The sequence below is a fragment of the Rutidosis leptorrhynchoides genome, chromosome 4 (genome assembly GCF_046630445.1).
Source record: "Rutidosis leptorrhynchoides isolate AG116_Rl617_1_P2 chromosome 4, CSIRO_AGI_Rlap_v1, whole genome shotgun sequence".
NCBI classification, from domain to species: domain Eukaryota; kingdom Viridiplantae; phylum Streptophyta; class Magnoliopsida; order Asterales; family Asteraceae; genus Rutidosis; species Rutidosis leptorrhynchoides.
This window is the reverse complement of record NC_092336.1, coordinates 396195221-396219082: the sequence shown is the minus strand read 5'-3', so window position 1 is coordinate 396219082 and position 23862 is coordinate 396195221. Positions and strand designations below refer to the sequence as shown.

The window sequence follows — 23862 nt, the reverse complement described above, 5'->3', positions numbered from 1 at the left end:
TAATAACAAATTTCATACTTATAGTTACAATCATAATACATGAAAATTTTATCATAATACTTATTTTCATAATACTAGTGTTAATGAAAAACAATAATTTTATTATTTTCATAATAATACTAATAATAGTAGTTGTTATCATAATAATAATAAATGATAATTTTATCCTAATACTTGTATTTGTAAAGATAATAATAATTATATTACTAATAATCTCAATAACATTAACAATAATAATAATACTAATAATAATAAAAATAACCATAATAATAATAATAATAATAATAATAATAATAATAATAATAATAATAATAATAATAATAATAATAATAATAATAATAATAATAATAATAATAATAATAATAATAATAATAATAATAATAATAATAATAATAATAATATCAATAACAATAATAATGATAATAACAAAAAAGGTGGTGACTACCTCAATAATAATCTCAAAAAAATAAACTGCAATTGCCCGGACTCGAACCCAAGACCTCTCGGGTAACACCAACCCACTAAAGCCATTCCTCTGCCAATTACTTTTCTGTTTTTATACACAACTTATACCTATTAAACCATTAACTGTGACTTCTTCTCCTTCCAAAAATCAAAACCCAGACTATTCATCATCTTGAATTTTCATTTCGTCATCTCCATTGTTCCATGTCTGATCACGATCATCATCTTCATCTTCACATTATCATACATCATCATCATGAACATTCGCTATCATCATCGATGTTACTATTTCTCATCATCGAAGCTTTTCATCATCATCATCATGAATGTAACTTTCATCCTCCGTATCCTTTGCCATCGTGATTCAGCTTAACCATCATCTCATCTACATCATCCTAACACCCATCGTGATCATCAATGTTTTATCACCACAGAAGGTCGAAGCAGCAATAGTAACCGGCAATAAACAGTTGGGTCCATAATTGTTTCGGCCCAACAGGATGTTGTGGTCCAACAATGTAAGTATAAGACCTGAATAAAGAAAGAAAATGATGGCCCAACTAGTATAAACCTAACGACCCAAGTACCAATATGGAAATTTATTTTGCGGTTTCAGTGGAGTGGCAGGTTTCGAAAAAAAAATAAAACAGATACACAAGATATTAACCGACAATATAATACCCACAAGGCCCTACCATTTGACATCTAATTGATTTCTTCTTTGCCACTTGCAAGTCGACAAACTGGTATTGATTTTCTTTTTTTTCTTTTTTTTTTCGGAAAGTGTATTTTCACAGCTCAAATAAAAATGCTATTATCGGTTGTAACAGTGGAAAAAACAGGAAAAAATAGCAGCTTTAGCAGCTGATTCGCACATGCACGAATCATGAGGAAACAGTGAAGAATTGGTGGCGAGTATGAATGATGGTTTTGATGGAGATAATGAGCCGATGGTTATGGGTTTTGGTTGTTTCCAATAACACCAATAGTAACAATTAAATGGGTTTGACTTCAGGGTTACATTCGATCATTAACAATTAGACAGTAGCAAGGATCGAAGTTTGGTGATGATTGATTGTTAATGGTTTTGTAGTGGTGTCAGTGTAATTGGTTAACCATATAGGAACATAGAACCCAGCTGTAACATGGCGGTTTGAAGTGGTTTGTTTGTGGTGGTTATCGACAAGTAGTTTCAAGGTGGTGATTAGTGATAGGTTGTGATGGTGGTGGAATAGTTGCTGTGGTGGTAACGGTTGTGGTGACAATTCCTAGTGGTGTTTTTAATTTATCGAAACAAAAACAATTAAAAGTCAAGCAAAGTTTGATGTGTGTGGTGCCGTGGTGCCGTGGTGGTAGCCGATGGGGTGAGGGTGGTGTAGAGGTTATGTTGATGGTTAGTTTGGAGAAGAAAGGTGATAGTTAGTAATATAAGATTATCTCTATGTAAATGTAAATGTATGTATACATATCTTACATATATTTGTGCTAGGGTAGTGTTATCAATAAGTGATGAATCTTGCAAGTGGTTTTAAATTATTCTGCATATTTCGGTAGAAGTATTTGTTAGTTGTTAGAAATGGTTATTAGTTTAATAAATAGATAATTGGTAGTTGCAGTTTAGAAAGAGTGATGAGTGTGGATATGGATCAATGGATCCATTAATTAAAGTGATGGTTGTTGCAAGCATATCATATATGTATATTATATATAAATGAAACTAGTAAAGGCAAACTAGTGGGTTATGGTTCCATCATATATGCATGTAGAATGTATATATAATACACTAGTTAATAATTAGATATAATGGGAAGAAGAAACAAAATCAGTTACAAGTGCACATCAATTTACAATAGTGAAGCCAACTCATGATTGTTCGTATTTGTTGAATGGGGTCGACATTAAATTATAGATTGAACAGAAAATAAAAAGGAGAAAATGATGTTTAACTTATTATGTTTTATTCAATTGATATTTATTATTTTTTTTTATAAATAATTATAATTATTATTAATAATTAATAATTATAAATATATTAGTACAAAAATAATAATAATAATAATAATAATTATAATTATAATTATAATTATAATAATAATAATAATAATAATAATAATAATAATATTAATAATAATAATAATAATAACATTAATATTGTTTATATTGATATTAATATTAATGGTAAAAATGAAAGTAATAATAATAATAATGTTAAGATAATAACTTTTTGTCTTGTATATATATTTTTACATATTTAACTCTGTTGATTAAATTGTATTTTATTATTTCAAATATTTATATAAACTTATATTTATATATACATATATATATACATATTTATTTATAACAATTGTTCGTGGAGCGTCGGAAATGGTCGAAGTTAAACGAATGAAATAAAAACAGTTCAAAATTTTTGAGACTCAACATTACAGACTTTGCTTATCGTGTCAAAACTATATAAAGATTAAGTTTGAATTTTGTCAGAAATTCCCGGGTCCTCACATTTGCTCCGCAACAGCGGCCCCAACTCTAGCGTTAAACTCATCATCATTCATTTCGATCTCGTTTCACGTCGTCATTCTAAAGAATGCAAATGATTAGTCCACGAACGTATAAACCACACACACAACACCGCCCCATCTTGCTAAACACTCGTCGTACATCACTTGTTAGACACGATTTGCACCCGTAATAAGGTTTGCAAGTCATTATTACGCACACACGCCGTATCGACTCGTTAGTACAACGACCGCCTCGTTTGATGATATAACCAACACAAACAAAATTTCTACGCGATAAAAACACACGCAAGAAGTAATATCATAACATGCAGTCCTAGTTAGTTCACCTACACGCTAAGGCACTAACCAAGTCCCCATCCGACCCGTTCACCTACAAGTCCCGCAACAAATAAGCACACACAAAAGTCTAAGTCTAGGCACCTATCTCAAGTCGCCTAAATCTCTTAGACATTGCTCTAATACCACTTGAAACAACCCAACCCGTATTTAAACCGGCCCGTAAAATTTTTTGGTTAATACATTAATATTTAGGTCCCAATTATGTTTCTGAAACATCTTTAACACAAATAATAAGTTCAATAAACTTTTAAAACATTTAATACATAGTTTAAATATCCGAAAGGGCGAACACGACCCGACTATTTTAATTTCCAACAAAACCGAGCATGGTGATTGGGGATACGCTACCCAATCCTAATCAATCCAAAAGCACGTATTCTAAAGCAACCTAGCCAAGATCTCTAATCCCCACGCTTACCCGAGCCGCCATCACGCGAACCTATAAAAATAGCAACAACGAGAGGGTAAGTTAATGCTTAGTGAATGTAAAGATACTATACACATACATATGTATAAAATGGCTATGCATCACCAAACATCAAGATAAACACATATCGGCTCCGCATGGTAAACAAACTACAAAAGAGCACATACACAAAGTAGCTACACGCTACGTAATCACCAAGCTAATGCCACAAGATGCTACAACACAACGATAAGTATATATGCGTATACAATAGATATAATCAACAACGACAATAAGGTTAACCCCTTAACCCAAACCACATGAAGGTTAGCCGAACTACCCGGACCTTAGTGAATTCGCACTACCCGATATTCACCTCCTTCACCACTTCAACAACCGAGGTTGGCCGAACTACCCGAGCCTTAGTGAATTCGTACAACCCGAAATTCACCACCTCATCACCAAGATGACCGAACTACCCGAGTCATCATGAATCTGCGCTAACCGAGATTCATTTCCTCAACAACAAATGCTTGCAACCCATCGCCAAAAGGTTATCCAATACGCTAGCCAAATCACCACACCAAGGGTAAAACCCACAACGCATAAGCGTATCACATGGAGCCGAAGCACAAGAGGAGTCCATTCACCCACACCAACATAGAGTAAACCCAAGCAAGGGTCACTCTACACACACGCACCCATTTTACACATACACATGTGCATAGTAAATTTACACTCACCTTGAAATCTTGATGAAGTGCAATCAAATCCCGTAACTCGACAATGGAACGTACCTACTCCATTTATCACATAAGCATCAATACAAACTCATTTGGACTCTCGACCCGCCCAAATGAACAACAAGTGCAATTCACGCCCCTTTGCACTTTAACGCTGCACGAAGGTCCGAAACCAAAAATACAAATTCCCGCATTCCCGAAATACTTAAAAGTACCAACTTTAGCAATCGAACGCATTTTGACTCGCTTGTTGCCCAAAAACCCGTTTTGACTCCTAATAGTCAAAATCTCACCATTTGTTAGTTTTGACTTTAAAACGCCATTAACTCAAGTTTATACTTTAACTTAACTCATTTTAAGTTTATAAACTTACTCAAACAACAATCGAACCGAAATCACCAACAAATCCTAATTTTGACTCTATTCAAAATTAGTCAACCAAAAGTACACAAATGGCTTCCATTGCTTCAATAATCACTAAACACTAGTGATTACACTCATTTGTAAGCATTAAACTGGGTTAATTAGTTTACCAAACCAAAACCCACCTTCAACACTTTTAAACCCGAATCCTAGTCATTATCTTCCATTAACAACTAGTGGGGTTCCATTTATGAACATACAATCAAAAGCCCTAAATTTAAATGATGAACGCAAAAATGAATTTTGGAGTTAGAGCTTACCGCTAGTATCACCTTGTAGCTAAGAACGAGGAGAATAAACTTGTCTCTTACGCTTTCGATCAAAACCCGCTTCTTCCTTTCTAAAAATCCCTTTGAATCAATTGGGGTTTGAAGTTTTGAGAGGAAAATGAGAAAGAAAAAGAAAAAGAAATGAAAGAAATGAAATGAATGGATGGGATTTAAGATCTCAATCTGACACACACGCGAAAAGACAAAAATGCCCTCACTTCCCTTTTAAAATTGCGAAATCTGGAATCAGTTTGCCAGCATGGTCGCGCCACGACCTCCAATGTCTGCGAAGCGACATAAGTCGTGGACTGGTGCCCGCGGCTAAATCCCTCCACGCCGCGACGAATAGCATTTTTTGACCATTTTTCGCGTACGAATACCCTTCCACTCGTACACGCTTGATTCTCTTCATTCACGAAACATACGAACACTTAGAACACATATATAACAACTCTTCGATCACTCTCATACCCTTTACATACATGCATGCAGCATAGATACATATATATCTCCATGCACACGTGTATATATATATATATATATATATATATATATATATATATATATATATATATATATATATATATATATACCTTTGTTAGCTTCGAGTCTGGGGCAAAAGTTTTGGGGTGTTACAGTTATGTCTAAAAATTATAAATTCTTGAAAAACATACTTTTAATGTGTTTTGTTGAGAAAATATGATTAACAGGATAAGAACGAAGAAAATTCCAGTTTTAGCAGCCAAGCCGATAGCTAAGTACACACAAGTCGTCGGCTACAAGAAGTTCCAATATATTATAGAATAAACGTTGGAAACAAGCTGAATAATGAAGAGCAACCGACTAAGGGTTGTGAGCCGCTATCTAGGTAACCCGTTACTTGTACGTAAAGCCCAAGTTCAAGATAAGATTGAAAAAGATTTACCTTGATCCGTAAGCACATGAGCTGCCAGCTTAAGCCATGTAAGCCACCGGCTAGAAGGGATAAAGGAGAAATAAACGTAGGCATCATGCTCAAGTTATACGTACAAAACACTCCAAAGTAACAGTTACGCCCTCTAAATGAGACGTTTTCCAAAAGTGTTCGCATTTATCTTAATAAAACGTTTGACTTAAAAGTAAGTGTCCAACAATAATAAATTCCAACAGTGACCGTAGTAAACAACCAACAGTATTTAATAAATGAAATAGTTTAAATGTAAATATGAAATAATGTCTTTGAGAAAACATGCTGGACTCCTGCAAGCAATGCCATGCACCTTCTAGTAAAATCGGAAGCTAAATATTTATGGACCAAAGATAAAACATGAAGAACGAGTCAACAAATATGTTGGTGAACCTACAGATTTAAATATTCACTTATAAGAACTAGAGCACGAGATTTCGAAAAAAACATTGTAAAATCATATACATTCTTATGAGCACTTGAATATAAAGCTAAACGCCACGAGTAGTTTAAAACTACGTGATTTCCTTTACCCCATCTTAATATACACTTGTGAATGTGTACAGATTATGAAGTAATAAGCACCCATTATGTAGGGTGATGCTGTCAAACCTAACAGATCTGTTCCTATGATTCGCGCTTACAAAAGTAACTATCGTATTCAAGCTAAGGATTTCGGAACAGTAACTTATATGTATAAAATTTAGTACTTATGTCAAAATTGTAAAACAATTTGAAAGTAGCATGTTATATCATCCCAAAAGTAGAAGTGACAATGGAACTGTAGACTCACCTTGTGTGCTCGGTAACAGAATACACAAAGCAACGAGTAAACTGGACGGTCACAACCTTGTAATGCAACCTAGATGTATAAATAGGTTTTCACATAATTTATATTCCAAACAGTAGTTAGTCCATAGTGTAAGTTGTCCTACTGTTCAGTTCGACTCGAATATGCGGTAAAAGTCAACACATAGTCAACGAAACTCATGCAATTCAATAAAAAGTCAAACTTGGTCAAGATGGTCAACTTAAGTCAAACACATCAGTGGTTTATGCTATCTTGGTCAATAAGTCAAACTGGGTTCAACTGACCACTTTCAAATTTCAGTTTCTTATTTTTAACGTTTTTCAGTTACGAGTCATAAAATAAATCAATCAGTGATCAAATATAATCCCATAAAACACAAAGAAAGTAATTGATGCACATAGTGCTTTGCATGTCAGTAGGTATACATTATACCATTCTAGAAACCTAGGCCATATCGACAACTCATTTACAGAAACACATTTACAGTCCACATTGCATGTAACAGTTTTCAGCATGCTCGTCAGTTTTGTTAATTCTATAATTAATTCTATAAAAAATGAAAATCATACGAGGCTAGTGGGAGGTGGTCCTAAACATCCCAAATTTTAATCTGTAAAAAAATCTAAGCATTTTGTGTAGTTAATTCGTACAGGTTGGCCACAAAAGTCTGGTGTACTGATTCGGTCAGATTCTAGAGTTATTATGTTATGACCCATATAGCTCCTAATGTAGTAGGTTTCACAAGTTTTCATACATTGAACAAATGTTCCTAAACATATAGTTATTCATTTTCCAGAAGTTCAAGTCTTAAATCAACTTACAATTTACTTTATGTCATTATTTGTAGACTCGGGTCAGATTCAGTCAAATTTCGGGTGTTCGTTTTCGCATGCAATTATCTCACAAAGTATGAATCTACTCGACACATATTCTACATGAAAAATTATCTACTAATTCAAGTGCATATGTTCCAGAAATCATTTTAATTTGCCAATTGGACCTATTTTAAGTTGTTCATTAATCAACACGTGTCAAAATTCGAATATCAATAACATGCAACATATTCGTCCGATTCATGAAAGTACTATATAAAAATTATAATATTTACAAGGCCTATATGATTATCCACATTTCATAATCAGTAGCATAGCTCAAATATCAAAAACACCACGAAAAAATTATGTAAACATGAAATCTTCCGACAAACGTACCAGGTGAACCGTTAATTGAAAGGAGGTGATTCTTAAGTCCAAATTCAATAGTTTTTCAATAGAACATATAACTTATTGATTTCAATTCATACATATGGTTAAGGTCTGACCTAAAAATGAAATTTAGTTATAATACACATACAAGCAAATCGAGTAACAAAACACATACAATTGGACATGGACATGAGCACTAACAACAACACTATGAATATTAATAAAAACTGAATTTATGAATTAGGGTTTGATACGGATCTAGTTATTGAGTCGACAGCAAGCGTTGATTTATTGGCGACTTGACTCACTCTTAGATCCTAAATTAAATTTTCATGCAGGATTTAAAACTCATGGAAATTTGATTTTACCATTTTCACGGCGTCTCAATTTTATTTTTAATTTTATTTTATTTTTTTTAAAAACTTTTTCCTACTTATTGGCCGGAGGTCCACTCGGATAGAGAGGGATGACTTTCTTTACTTGTGAGATTGTTTTTATTTTTGGTGGAGAAATGACTCGTCTTTATTCTCGGATAGGGAAGGATTGTCTACATCTTGTAACATCCCGCATTTTTTTTCCGTTAAATTATTTTTAACGCCGTCTTTTTTTATTTATTTTATTTTATTTTATTTTAATAATATCCTTCGTATCTAGATTCGTAACCTCCGTTAGCAAACATTCATAATATTTTCGTTATTGGATTATAACGTCTCCCGTACTCTCGTGTAATTCAAAATAATTCGTTTGGTTAATTCCCGCACCCGCTTTGAAACTTGAGGGACCGAGGTTGCCAAGTGGGCAAACTAGTTGACTAGGTCAACTAGTCAACCCACCTTATCCACCACTCATTTCCACCTCCACCTCCTCTTTCTCTCTTTCTCTCTTCTTACTTCCATTTTTGAACCATAACACCCAAACACACAAATTCATCATCTAATTTCGGATTTGGAGGCTAACATCAAAACAAATTACATATTTGGAATCCTCTCTTCATCCTCTACAATTTGATACCAATTTCATCTCATTTGGGTAACTTTCTAAAATCACTAGATTTTGTGTTCTTGATGTTTTTGAATTATAAAAGTGTTAATTAGTGTCTATGGCTCGTGTATAACATGAATATATGTTTTGTTTGTTCGATTTGTTGATTTGAGCAACTAGTTTGAACACTTGAAAATGGGTTGCTTAATCTTTGATTTTGGAAGATTAAATGTTGTTAAATTGTTAAAGTTCATGTTTTAATTGTGTTACTAGTATCACTAGCTTCATTTTGATGTGTAGGTTGATTTGTAAAACTTCAAAAACATGATTAATGATTTTGTAATTCTTGATTAGGGTTTGATAGTTCTTGAGATGAACTTTTGATGCTTTAATGCCATGAAATGTTAATTGTAAGTGTATAGTTGTAATGTATGTTTTATTACCTTCAAAACGGCATATCATATGTGTGAATTGGATTCCCGAGACTTAAAATGCATTTTTGTGAGCTTGAAACTTTGAAAATGGACTTTAAATGATCACTTGACGAGAAATCGGTTATTGGAAATGATGTTTTTGTTTGACGAAACGTGTTTAGTTGTGTTCCTTATCAAAAGAGCTTTCCAACGATATAAGATACGCCTTCTAAATGTTTACGGTTTGCATTTTGTGCTAAAATGAATTTTGGATCAAGACTTGAATATTTGAAACTGACCAGGTACCAGGCCACGCCTTATGGCGCGGCACGACAAATGGGGCCGCAGCGCGGCATAAGCCGGGTCCAAGATTCTGTCCCACTTGTTCATTTCACGTGAAATGTTTGGCATGCTACGGACCTCCAATTCACATGCAACTTGTTCTAACATGCTTATATATGAATAACTAGCACAGAAAAATAGTCCGGGAACTGACCCGAACGTGTTGACTTTTTCGTTGACTTTGACCCGACCCAAGTTTGACTTTTTGTCAAACTTGACCAAATGATTATGCAATCTTTCTAACATGATTCTTTACTTGCATCTTGCATGAAACTTGAAAATTTGATTCACATGCTTCATAATCGAGTCGTAACGAGCCATAGGACTAATTGAACATCTTTGACCTATCGTGTTTACCGTTATTGATACAACCTATATGTTTAGGTCAAGACTAGCTTTGTCTTTGCACTCGTTTACTTGTTAAAGTACTTTATTACTCTTGCACTCAAGGTGAGATCATAGTCCCACTTTTACTCTTTTGAACTTACATTTGGGATGAGAAAACATAAACATTTCTTTTTAACTAAGTGAACACAAGTAGAGGAAAACAAACATTCTGCATACGAGTTTAGAACAAAATCCTCAATTCGATTATCATTAGTTACTCTTGCAGTGTGTAAGTGTAGGCGTGAACTTATGTTGTATGGCCATATTGGTTTGACAAACCCTCATCTCGGACGGTTCGCTACCATCTACGGATGAAATATATTTTCGAGAAACAGTGTTGTTCTAGCACTATTAATGGGGTTCAACGGACGGAATGTTAAGCCTTGATAATTGGGTGCTCGTGAATATTAACTTTTAGAATGTATTACTATTTTTTCAATGTTGCAAATCTTGTGGTTCGACTTACTTTTACTCACTTACTTACTTAAACCTATGATTTCACCAACGTTTTCGTTGACAGATTTCTATGTTTTTCTCAGGTCTTTGAACGCTATGTGAAACATATTTCCGCTCATTATTTGATACTTGCTTTGGATGTCGAGTATACATGCATTTCATGGAGCATCTTTTGACTTTCTTTAAAACTATGTCGCATAGGTTTCACATGTAACTATAACCTTGTAACGTAACTTTTGGATGAACAATTCTTGTAAACTTTGAAACGATCTTTATTTTTGAAAGGAATGCGACATATCTTTGGTCAAACGTCACGTTAAAGACCTATGACCACGCAACGGGACCTAAGTAGTCGACGCCGTCAATTGACGATTTGTTGGGGTCGCTACAAGTGGTATCAGAGCTATGGTTGTAGGGATTTAGAGTTCATTGGTGTCAACCCCGAGTCATAGGGTACATTAGTGAATCTAGACTACAACCGGCATATAGACTGGAAGTAGGAATTACTTGACTATTTGTGCATTTATACTCGAACGTTTCTACTCATAACTAACTCTTGCTTCATCTAAATCTTTCGTTGTTTAATTTGATTGACGCGCCACCTTGACTTTATAAAATAATGTCGAATGCACATAAGAATCAGGGTAATATAATTGCCGGGATTATATTACGGTGACTCATATGAACGTTCCGACGTTACGACACAAAGAATTTAAGGCGAGTCAAGGAAAATTTTCTCTTCATCATTATTCCATATCACAATTAGTATTGTTAAGAATACTAATCAACGATATTCTTGTGTCATGAAGGAACAATGGCTCACCAAGGTCAACACAATACTCCTCTTGAAACTCTAGAACAAGCTCTTCAACGAATTATAACCACCACCGTGGGTGCGGCCATGGCCACCCACTTTTCCAACAACAACAATCGTGGGGCCGGTAATTCAAACGAAGGTTGCTCCTACAAAAACTTCATGAAGTACAATCCTCCCACTTTCGATGGAACCGGGGGACCGGTTGCTCTCACCCGATGGTTTGATCAAACGGAATCTGTTTTTAGCATAAGCGATTGTCGAGACCGAGATAAGGTCAAATTCTCCACCCTCACTTTCACCGGTGTTGCTCTCTCATGGTGGAACACGCATGTACAATCGGTGGGTATCGATGAAGCCCACACACTCTTTTGGACCGAATTAAGAGAAAGAATGATCACCGAATACTTCCCACGCGACGAAACTCAAAGGCTCGAACAGGGGCTAAGGAATTTAAAAACGGTCGGGAATGACCTCGAAGCTTATAATCAACGGTTTGTCGAACTAGCCTTAAGTTGCCCGAACCTCATGACTCCTGAATCCCTAAGAGTTGAACTTTATATGGAAGGCCTCCCAAAGAGCATTCACCACGAGGTAGTATCATCCAAACCCGCCAACCTACAAGAGGCTTTAACGATGGCCCGCAAATCTATAAAAACGGTGAATGAAATTGAAGCGCCGACACCAACGGCCGAGGACCAACCGGGTAACAACAAAAGAAAATGGGAAGCCTCTCCATCGAGCAACTACAACAACAACTTCACCAAGAAGTCCTTCACCTCCGACGGCAAGAAAGGGTATGCCGGAAACCTGCCCTACTGTAACGAATGTCGCAAACATCATTTGGGTGAATGTGGCAAACCATTTTGCATCGGGTGTCAAAGAAGTGGCCATGTGGCCTATATTTGTAAAAGTACCATTACCGTCGCTCAAAAGACGCCCAATGCACCAAGGGCGGTTGTTTGTTTCGAATGTGGCCAACCGGGTCATTATAGGAATGTGTGCCCAAAGAAGAAAGCCAACCCCAACGCACGCCGTTGAACTTTCAACATCGACACCTAGGATGCCCGAGACGACGATGGACTAGTCACGGGTATGTTTCTTCACAACAACCCGTATTTCATACTTATTCGATTCGGTTACCGTTAGACATTTTATAACCAAGGCTTTGACTCGTACTCTTTGCACTCCACCTTTTTTTCCTTTAAATACTACTTAGGCAATTTAAGTGACCAACGGAAAAATATTGTGTACCTATAAATTTTATCGGAGGATATACGTTAAACTTATTGGGTGGATAATTTGAATTGTGACTTGACACCTATAGAACTAAGGAGCTTAAAACCTATTCGTTAAGGAGAAATGTTTCCCTACAATTATGTATAGATCATTGGAACTAAGTAACTTTCGGTTGAAAATCGATACCCTCTTCCTCGTATCCATGACCTCATGATTATTTACATGAATCTCGCGTATATTCCAAACCAACCTCTGTTCCGATTATCATCAATTGAGAGATCAGGGAGAAGATGTCTCCTAACCCACTTTTAGAACTCGCTACGATAGTTGTAAATTTCTTTTGGTACCGTTCGATTATCTAGGCCTCCGCCAGTATTCATAGGCCTCCTGAACCGCGTTTGTAAACTTATCTAGATGAATCCGTTATCGTATTTATAGATGATGGCTAAACCTATTCAAGTAAACAAGAAAACGAACGACATCTTCGTCTTACGCTCGAACTCTTGAGAAAAGAGCAACTCTATGCCGAATTCTCCAAGTGAGAATTTTGGTTAAACGAAGTCCAATTTTTAGACCATGTTGTTAGTGGTCAAGGTATTTCAATACATCTCGCAATCGGAACCACACGTAATCGGGAAACCCTCACGACTCAGACTTGTATTCGTAAAATCTTAGACCTCGCCGGTTGTTACCGAAAAATTCATTTCCGACTTTTCTCATGTTGCTCGTCCTTTAACCTCGTTAACTCACTAAGGGAAGAATTAAACCTCTCTGTGTCCGAACTTTGAACGTGATTATTCACACCAACCTTACTAGCCAAATTTGTGAAGCACAAGATGGAACTCAAATATGGAAATATTTCTGCGTGAACGCCTGAAGGGCATACTCTCTCAACTCGAAATCAACGAAACGGAATTTCGTTATTTTGGCACGAAAAATTTGAATACTTAATCATGGACCCGATCAACCTTCTCATCAACATGTGACACGTTACATAGCTCTGTTATTTCACCATTTTCCGCCTGATATTACTGGAACTTAAGATAACACCCAATCCAAGGATACTTCACTCTTCTTTGACTTATCATACAACTACGTGTACTATCTCGTTATTCCACCAAGCCTCAACATTCGACCACTAAGTGCGCGACATGGTTACCTCAAGGTGTGAACTCGTCCTATTCTAAGTTCTCATTTCACTCCTGTCTTATCGCTCGCACTTCCGTGTAAGGAAACTTTTTATAAAACTTCTCAATGGAGAGAGAAACTCTTCACATTACATTAGTATTCGCCACGATGGTGAATAGTCCTAACAACCATTTTCGGGAACCGATGTATCTTCCGCGGTGCAGACCTCTTGAGAAATGAAACCTGTTCAAACGTGTTTTAAAGAAAATTCTAGCTAGGCACGGCGTACCATCTCCATTAAAATTTCAGATCGGGATACTCGTCTCACTTCTAAATTCGGGATGCCTTACAAGGAACCTCGGGTACCCGTCCAAACATGAGTGCCCAACGGACCAAACAAACTTACGTTTCACATCTTGGAAAGACATGTTACAAGACATGTAACATCCCGCATTTTTTTTCCGTTAAATTATTTTTAACGCCGTCTTTTTTTCTTTATTTTATTTTATTTTAATAATATCCTTCGTATCTAGATTCGTAACCTCCGTTAGCAATCATTCATAATATTTTCGTTATTGGATTATAACGTCTCCCGTACTCTCGTGTAATTCAAAATAATTCGTTTGGTTAATTCCCGCACCCGCTTTGAAACTTGAGGGACCGAGGTTGCCAAGTGGGCAAACTAGTTGACTAGGTCAACTAGTCAACCCACCATATCCACCACTCATTTCCACCTCCACCTCCTCTTTCTCTCTTCTTACTTCCATTTTTAAACCATAACACCCAAACACACAAATTTATCATCTAATTTTGGATTTGGAGGCTAACATCAAAACCAATTACATATTTGGAATCCTCTCTTCATCCTCTACAATTTGATACCAATTTCATCTCATTTGGATAACTTTCTAAAATCACTAGATTTTGTGTTCTTGATGTTTTTGAATTATAAAAGTGTTAATTAGTGTCTATGGCTCGTGTATAACATGAATATATGTTTTGTTTGTTCGATTTGTTGATTTGAGCAACTAGTTTGAACACTTGAAAATGGGTTGCTTAATCTTTGATTTTGGAAGATTAAATGTTGTTAAATTGTTAAAGTTCATGTTTTAATTGTGTTACTAGTATCACTAGCTTCATTTTGATGTGTAGGTTAATTTGTAAAACTTCAAAAACATGATTAATGATTTTGTGATTCTTGATTAGGGTTTGATAGTTCTTGAGATGAACTTTTGATGCTTGAATTCCATGAAATGTTAATTGTAAGTGTATAGTTGTAATGTATGTTTCATTACCTTAAAACGGCATATCATATGTGTGAATTGGATTCCCGAGACTTAAAATGCATTTTTGTGTGCTTTAAACTTTGAAAATGGACTTTAAATGATCACTTGACGAGAAATCGATTATTGGAAATGATGTTTTTGTTTGATGAAACGTGTTTAGTTGTGTTCCTTGTCAAAAGAGCTTTCCAACGATATAAGATACGCCTTCTAAATGTTTACGGTTTGCATTTTGTGCTAAAACGAATTTTGGATCACGACTTGAACATTTGAAACTGACCAGGTACCAGGCCACGCCTTATGGCGCGGCGCGACAAATGGGGCCGCGGCGCGGCATAAGCCGGGTCCAGGATTCTGTCCCACTTTTTCATTTCACGTGAAATGTTTGGCATGCTACGGACCTCCAATTCACATGCAACTTGTTCTAACATGCTTATATATGAATAACTAGCACAGAAAAATAGTCCGGGACCTGACCCGAACGTGTTGACTTTTTCGTTGACTTTGACCCTACCCAAGTTTGACTTTTTTGTCAAACTTGACCAAATGATTATGCAATCTTTCTAACATGATTCTTTACTTGTATCTTGCATGAAACTTGACAATTTGATTCATATGCTTCATAATCGAGTAGTAACGAGCCATAGGACTAATTGAACATCTTTGACCTATCGTGTTTACCGTTATTGATACAACCTATATGTTTAGGTCAAGACTAGCTTTGTCTTTGCACGCGTTTACTTGTTGAAGTACTTTATTACTCTTGCACTCAAGGTGAGATCATAGTCCCACTTTTACTCTTTTGAACTTACATTTGGGATGAGAAAACATAAACATTTCTTTTTAACTAAGTGAACACAAGTAGAGGAAAACAAACATTCTACATACGAGTTTAGAACAAAATCCTCAATTCGATTATCATTAGTTACTCTTGCAGTGTGTAAGTATAGGCGTGAACTTATGTTGTATGGCCATATGGGTTTGACAAACCCTCATCTCGGACGGTTCGCTACCGTCTACGGATGAAATATATTTTCGAGAAACAGTGTTGTTCTAGCACTATTAATGGGGTTCAACGGACGGAATGTTAAGCCTTGATAATTGGGTGCTCGTGAATATTAACTTTTAGAATGTATTACTATTTTATCAATGTTGCAAATCTTGTGGTTCGACTTACTTTTACTCACTTACTTACTTAAACCTATGATTTCACCAACGTTTTCGTTGACAGATTTCTATGTTTTTCTCAGGTCTTTGAACGCTATGTGAAACATGCTTCCTCTCATTATTTGATACTTGCTTTGGATGTCGAGTATACATGCATTTCATGGAGCGTCTTTTGACTTTCTTTAAAACTGTGTCGCATAGGTTTCACATGTAACTATAACCTTGTAACGTAACTTTTGGATGAACAATTCTTGTAAACTTTGAAACGATCTTTATTTTTGAAAGGAATGCGACATATCTTTGGTCAAACGTCACGTTAAAGACCTATGACCACGCAACGGGACCTAAGTAGTCGACGCCGTCAATTGACGATTTGTCTGGGTTGCTACACATCTCACCTCTCCCATACACCACTTATGTGTTATTTGGTTTTGTTGTTGTTGTTATGAATTAGGGTTTGAGAAATTGTACCACTAGAGGACAAATTGTATACACCAAAACGTAGAAAATGACGCGAAGAACAATTCTTCTCAAATAAGCTTAAGCAACTAATCAAGTTTTGATGATGGATTGTTATGGTGAAGGTGGTCGAAGATTAGGGAGGGAGGAGAAGAAAAATTGGCCAAAAAAAATTAACTGGAAGGATTAGGGTACAAGCTTGTTATTTGGGGATTAGATTAGGGCCTAATTAAATTAGTTATTAGGTATTAATCAACACATAGGTCAAAACAATAAAACAAGGGGGGAGGGGGAGGGGATGCGTTCGACCAAATGGGTCCCCCATGGGTGTCCATGGCTCGTTTTGGTTAACTAGGTGGTTGTTTGGTCTCGTTTCGCTATACCGTTAACTGTACCAAATTCCCGATACGTTAACCGTACGTTAAAATGAAATCCGCACATTTTATTTATTAATTAATCAAATAAAAAAATAATAAAAATTTATTTTAAAGTAAATAATTATTAAAATAATTATTTATGTATTAACCTGGTGATTCGACGTCTCAAAAGATATCTTTTGCAGTTATCATAACCGTTCTATTTTCTTCGTATTTCATCATTCAAAATAAGCTATTCAATTAATATTAATTCTAGTAACACTCTAAGGATTAGGTATGATTTCATTTAGCTAGACACATAGAATTCAAGTAATAGCCGTAAAAATAATTAACAGACAGTTTACAGAAGTAACAGAAAAAGTAGGGTTGTTACAGTCATACACAGCAGAGGCATAGAGTACTACAGCCGTTGTGCCTCCTCATATGCTTACTATGTTTAAATGCCAGTGACTATACATGCATAGCTAAGGGCCACCATGTATTACGTATCTCAGTTAGAGTATCCATTATGAAAGATCAACTGCCAGAATCCTTAGCGGAGGTTGCCTTACTACAACCGTTGTGCCTCTGACAAACGCACTATGTATCCGACATAGGTTTCTTACCAAGGGATGACACAGATAGTGTACTCCGAATTGGGGTTCGCGACTTCCCAATAACAAAGCCACTAACCACATTCTATTAGTTGGAAAAGCGATTGAGTTTACAACATAATTGGAAAGCATCTCAAAGACATCATATTACACATCCATTATTTCAGGATCGTAACTGACTACGTCATAACAAACACTCAAGATAACTACTCGCTAATCATGGCAACAATATCATCTATCATAATAATAATGGAAATCATTATAAAACATAGAATAAAAGAGATAGAAGTACTAGTAGATTAATCGAGTTCCGAAGGTATGAAAGTCACAACTTCAAACCCACCTTAAATCATTTACAAACTCTGTTTTTCACCTACTCTAGGTAATTATTGCTATTCGATAATTACATTACAAGCCTAGAGAGTAAAACTATAGAAATAAGGAAGATTGAGAGATAATGTGTGTTGAAGTGTGTGTTGAAATAGGTAACAAATGAGCCTAATTATAGGAAAGTTCCGGCTGGCAGACCATGTGGAGACGCCGTGTGGTATGGACAGGTCGGGCACACGGGCCGTGTAGAGAAGCCGTATGTCTGGTGACCAGTGTATAGACACCGTGTAACTGGCAGCCCGTGTTGACCATTGGCAAGCCGTGTAGGCCATTTGGAAAGGCCATGTATCCTGTTCTTCCTTGGTCGTTTTTGCTGATTTCCTGGATCGTAACTTGGTTCACAGGGTCGTAACTTGAGTTTAATCGTTTTCGCTCTAAATTTTTCGTTATAAGCCCGTTGTCTTCGATTCTTCTTGCCTCGTCTTCTTAATCACTTGATCTATCAAATAAAGCAATTAAACACTTAATTTGGTGATAATGTTTTAACTTTATTGTTTTGGGCCTTAATATCGGGGGTAAAAACATGACTTTTTGCCGATATAAAATATCTCACACTTAGACTTTGATTTTCCTTCAAGCATCGAGGGTGAAAAGGTTGATGAAAGGACCCATCCTAATCCATCCGGACGAAGTCCATATCGATTATAAATGATTCACAACAGTTGATTACATCGCGAGGTACTTGACCTCTATATGATACATTTTACAAACATTGCATTCGTTTTTGAAAAGACAATCTTTCATTACCTCGAAAATTGACGGTATGCATAACATTTCATAATATATCTAACTATAATTGACTTAATAATAATCTTGATGAACTCAACGACTCGAATGCAACGTCTTTTGAAATATGCCTTGGATGACTCCAAGTAATGTCTCTAAAATGAGCAAATGTACAGCGGAAGATTTCTTTCATACCTGAGAATAAACATGCTTTCAAGTGTCAACCAAAAGGTTGGTGAGTTTATTAGTTTAACATAAATAATCATTTCATAATTTTAATAGACCACAAGATTTCATATTTCCATTTCTCATAAACATACGTCCCATGCATAGAGACAAAAATATCATTCATATGGATTGAACACCTGGTAACCGACCTTAACAATATACATATAAGAATATCCCCATCATTCCGGGATCCTCCTTCGGACATGATATAAATTTCGAAGTACTAAAGCATCCGGTACTTTGGATGGGGCTTGTTGGGCCCGATAGATCTATCTTTAGAGTTCGCGTCAATTAGGTTGTCTGTTCCCTAATTCTTAGATTACCATACTTAATAAAAAGGGGCATATTCGATTTAGATCATTCAACCATATAATGTAGTTTTGATTACTTGTGTCTATTTCGTAAAAACATTTATAAAAATTTGCGCATGTATTCTCAGCCCAAAAATGTAAAGGGTAAAAAGGTAAATGAAACTCACCTAATGTATTTTGTAGTAAAAATACATATGACGACATTAAACAACTGAACAATGCAAGGTTGGCCTCTGATTTACGAACCTATATCATTTGTATAATCATTAATACCTATAATTGTAATCGAACCATTTCATATATTATAACTTTTATATACTAGTTATATGATTTATATATATATATATATATATATATATATATATATATATATATATATATATATATATATATATATTTAAAAACGGTTATTATTTATATAGTTTTATATATATATATATATATTAAAATACGTAATTTGTTATATATGAATATTTATATAAAGATTGTTAATATAAATATTTCATACTTATAGGTAATGTTACTTTTAAGTATATTTTTTATATACATGATAATATATAATATTAATAATAGTAATTAAAAGTTATATTTGATTATGATTATAATAATTTTCAATGTTAACAATAATTCCAACATTGGTAATAACCATGATAATAATAATAATACTTATAAAAATTAATTTTACTGTAAATGATGGTTATGATAATGATATTAGTAACTACCTAATAATATTGATAACAATGAAAATAATAGTTTTAGTGATATCAAGATAATAATTTTATTAATTATAATACTTTTTATCATTTTAAGAACATAAGGGTGTTATATCTATATTTACATATGTATAGCTATTTTGTTTACAATGCGCACGATCGTAATTATATCCTAATCAAGGTCAATCTTATACTTATCTAAATACTTATCTTATTTCAAATCACAAGAGTTTCCATATTTTCCAAGTTTAGTTCATAAATGTACAATACTTATTAATCATCCTAATCATAAGTATACGATATAAAAATAACAATCTTAATACTAATGATAATATCAACAATAATATTACTTAATAATAATGCTATTAATGGTAATGATATTAATATTAATAATACAATAACAATAACAATCATAATTGAAAATTTAATTTTTATAAAAATAATAAGTAGCAACTAATACTTATATTTGTAATACTAATAATAATTATAATAATAACACTAATAACACTAATAAAAATAACACTAACAATAATAATAATAATAATAATAATAATAATAATAATAATAATAATAATAATAATAATAATAATAATAATAATAATAATAATAATAATAATAATAATAATAATAATAATAAAAATGGAAATGGAATAAAAAGTGTATACCCTCAAAAAAAGCTCCAAGTGGGACTCGAACCCGTGACCACCTGAGTACACACTAACACCCTTAACCATTGGACTCATTCAGTTTTTCTGATTAATAATGAATATTCATTTAATTAAACGTCACATTCTGTTCTCCCTCCTTCTTCATCCTTTCCCAGTTTCAATCGATCCAACCAAAAATCAATACACATCAAATTGAGTTACCATCTTAAATTAGGTTTTAAAAATAGAAACAAATACATTTTAGAATATGTTAAAAGTAATTAGCAAATACAAAATAAAAAAATAAAAAATAACAGCCTTGCTGCTGTTCGTTCGTTTAATGAAAAAAAAATTGATTTTATAATCTAAAACGTTTTAGATAATAATTCCTAAATAACATAAGTTTTAAATCGTTGTTAGAAACTGTTTTGATCATCAATTGCTTCATAAACTCAGGAACGGATTCGAATTTGATGAAGAACAGATTGTTGACTTTTTGTTCATAAACCTTTGACTCCAAAATTCATAATCGTTTAAGAGAATTGAAAGCTAAGATTTTGTAAATAGTTTGAATATATAAATCCTAATCTATCTGCATTTTTATATTTTAAAAACAAAACCGATTTCGAATATTGAAAAAAAAAATTCGCAGCAGAGATAACGAGTTAAATAAAAAGAAAATAAATTCTGTTTGCTTTTCTTTTGGAATTACAGCAGATGAATAAAGTGTGAAGTGTTATGATTGATGCAGTGATAAACAAAAAATAAATCAAAGATTGAATTGTAGGGTTGATTGAAGCTGCTAACGGGTGAGGAACAAAACACAGAAAGAGAGAGAGAGAGAGAGAGAGAGAGAAGAAATAAATAAAAAAAATTAAGCAGATGGTGATACCCAATAATGTACGCGTAAATATATCTATTGTTATGCTTACTATTATTAACTAATAAGTATAAACATATTAATAATAAAGTTGTTATAATAAATACTAGTAATAATAATAATATTGTTAATAATAATGTAAATAATGATACTAATACTAATAATAAAAAAATAACAATGTTTATAAAAATCTTAATAATTTTAATAATAATAATAACATTGATAATAATACTAGTAGTTACATTAAGGATAACAATAATAATAATACTAGTAAAGATAACAATAATATTATTAATGTTAATGAGAATATAACAAATTTAAATGTATAAAATTTCATATCTATATATTATATTAATATAGTAATACACGTAATACTGATATTAATATTAGTATCAATCTTTATTTTAGTAATAATTTTTTGGAATATAATAATAATATTTATAACTATATTTTAACTTGTAATTACCTTTAATATAGTAATGTTACAATTTATTACTTGTGTATTGTTTAGTTATTATATATAATTAAATATATGTATAATAATAATAATCATTCATAGCAATCATACATAGTTATATATAGATTCATTTTAAATTATACTTAATTATTTTATGTCTTATTTTAAATAACCAATTCTAATGTTTAAATTATATTTTATAATTTCCAATTATCATATAAACTATTATTTACATATATATTTATAAATATACATACAACATTAATTATGTATAGATTCATATAGATATTTATTTAAATAGCAAATTCATTATTTTATATACTCCTTTACCTATTTAATTCAATTGATTAAATTGTATTTTATTTTACATATTTAATTTAAGTTACGTTTCATTACTTCTAATTATTATACATTCTTATATTTACATATATGTACATATTTATTTACACACAAAGGTTCGTGAATCGTCGGGAATAGTTAATGGTTAAATGCCTTCATGAAAAAAAAATAGTTCAAAGTTTCTGAGATTCAGTTTAACAGACTTTGCTTATCGTGTCAGAAACATATAAAGATTAAGTTTAAATTTGGTTAGAAATTCCCGGTGAAGGTATTTCGTATGCCCGAGAGACATATTAAATTAATGTGGCTAATATGTTATAATCCAAGTCGGGTCATACCCAATAACAAACTTACCGACACCTTATACGTATTTGATCTTAACGATTGGATCATTAAACAAATACGCGACACTTGGATTTTAGAAAATCGGGTTTCTAAAATATTATCACTTGAGATAAATTATTTGGATAATTTATATATAATTGTTTATGGGTTTAAATGATTATATTGTGTTATATTTTATAAAAGGTTTTATAAAATATATAAGTAACAAAATAATACATAAGTTTATAAAAGTTTATAAACTTTTATAAACTTACAAGTATTATTATTATAAGATTATGTGTTGCAGAATTTTGGGTCTCCAAGAATGACAAACACATGCTCCTTTGTTACTTTTAATACTTCACAACTCCTCATAAGCATGCCTAACACTTCCACCAAGGTAAGACTTATTCCTTTAAGTGATAACTACAAAGTTTAAGCTTGCAAAAAAAATAAATATACAGCATTTTCTGCTGCTGCTGTAGCCGTGACTTTAAGGGGTCAGAAACAGGATCATTTTCCTTTTGCAAGCTAGTTTTTCAAGTGTCAATTAATCCTAACAAAAGTACTAGGTGTTGGTATAAAGTTTGGGGAATTATCTCTTGAGGTTTCATGCTTTTGAAGCTTGCATTCTCATCACCTTTCTAGTTGCTGCTGTCCAGTTTTTCAAGTGAAATCAAAGGGGTTTTGAGCTTGGTTAATTAGTTAGTTAAGTGTCTAAATCTTAACTAACTTAAAGGGTGGTGTTGGTGCATCAAATAATTGGGTTTTACACACTTGTTCATCATCTTCATCATCACTTATTAACCTCCTAACTTGGAGAAGGTATAACCTCTAAACTACTTCTATTTGCAAGCATATTTCATGACTTGATATCTACTTGGAATTCAACTAAAATGGTTTAATATATATATACACTTGGTTTCTTAATATATCATGCTTCCGCTTGCTATATTTCTTACTAAATTGATTTAGTAATTATGTTTACATTAAGAACATGTTGTTATATTGAATTCCAATAATGGTATCTAGAGCCGAGGTCTTTGGAATATGCTTCTTATATGGTTTATAAACCCATGAAT

The 23862-nt window shown here is 33.4% G+C and overlaps 1 pseudogene; it reads left to right on the top strand.

Moving 5' to 3' along the window:
* Positions 1-23315, top strand: part of LOC139841942 (uncharacterized) — a 178320-nt pseudogene extending 155005 nt beyond the window's left edge.
* The last annotated feature ends 547 nt before the right edge of the window (positions 23316-23862 follow it).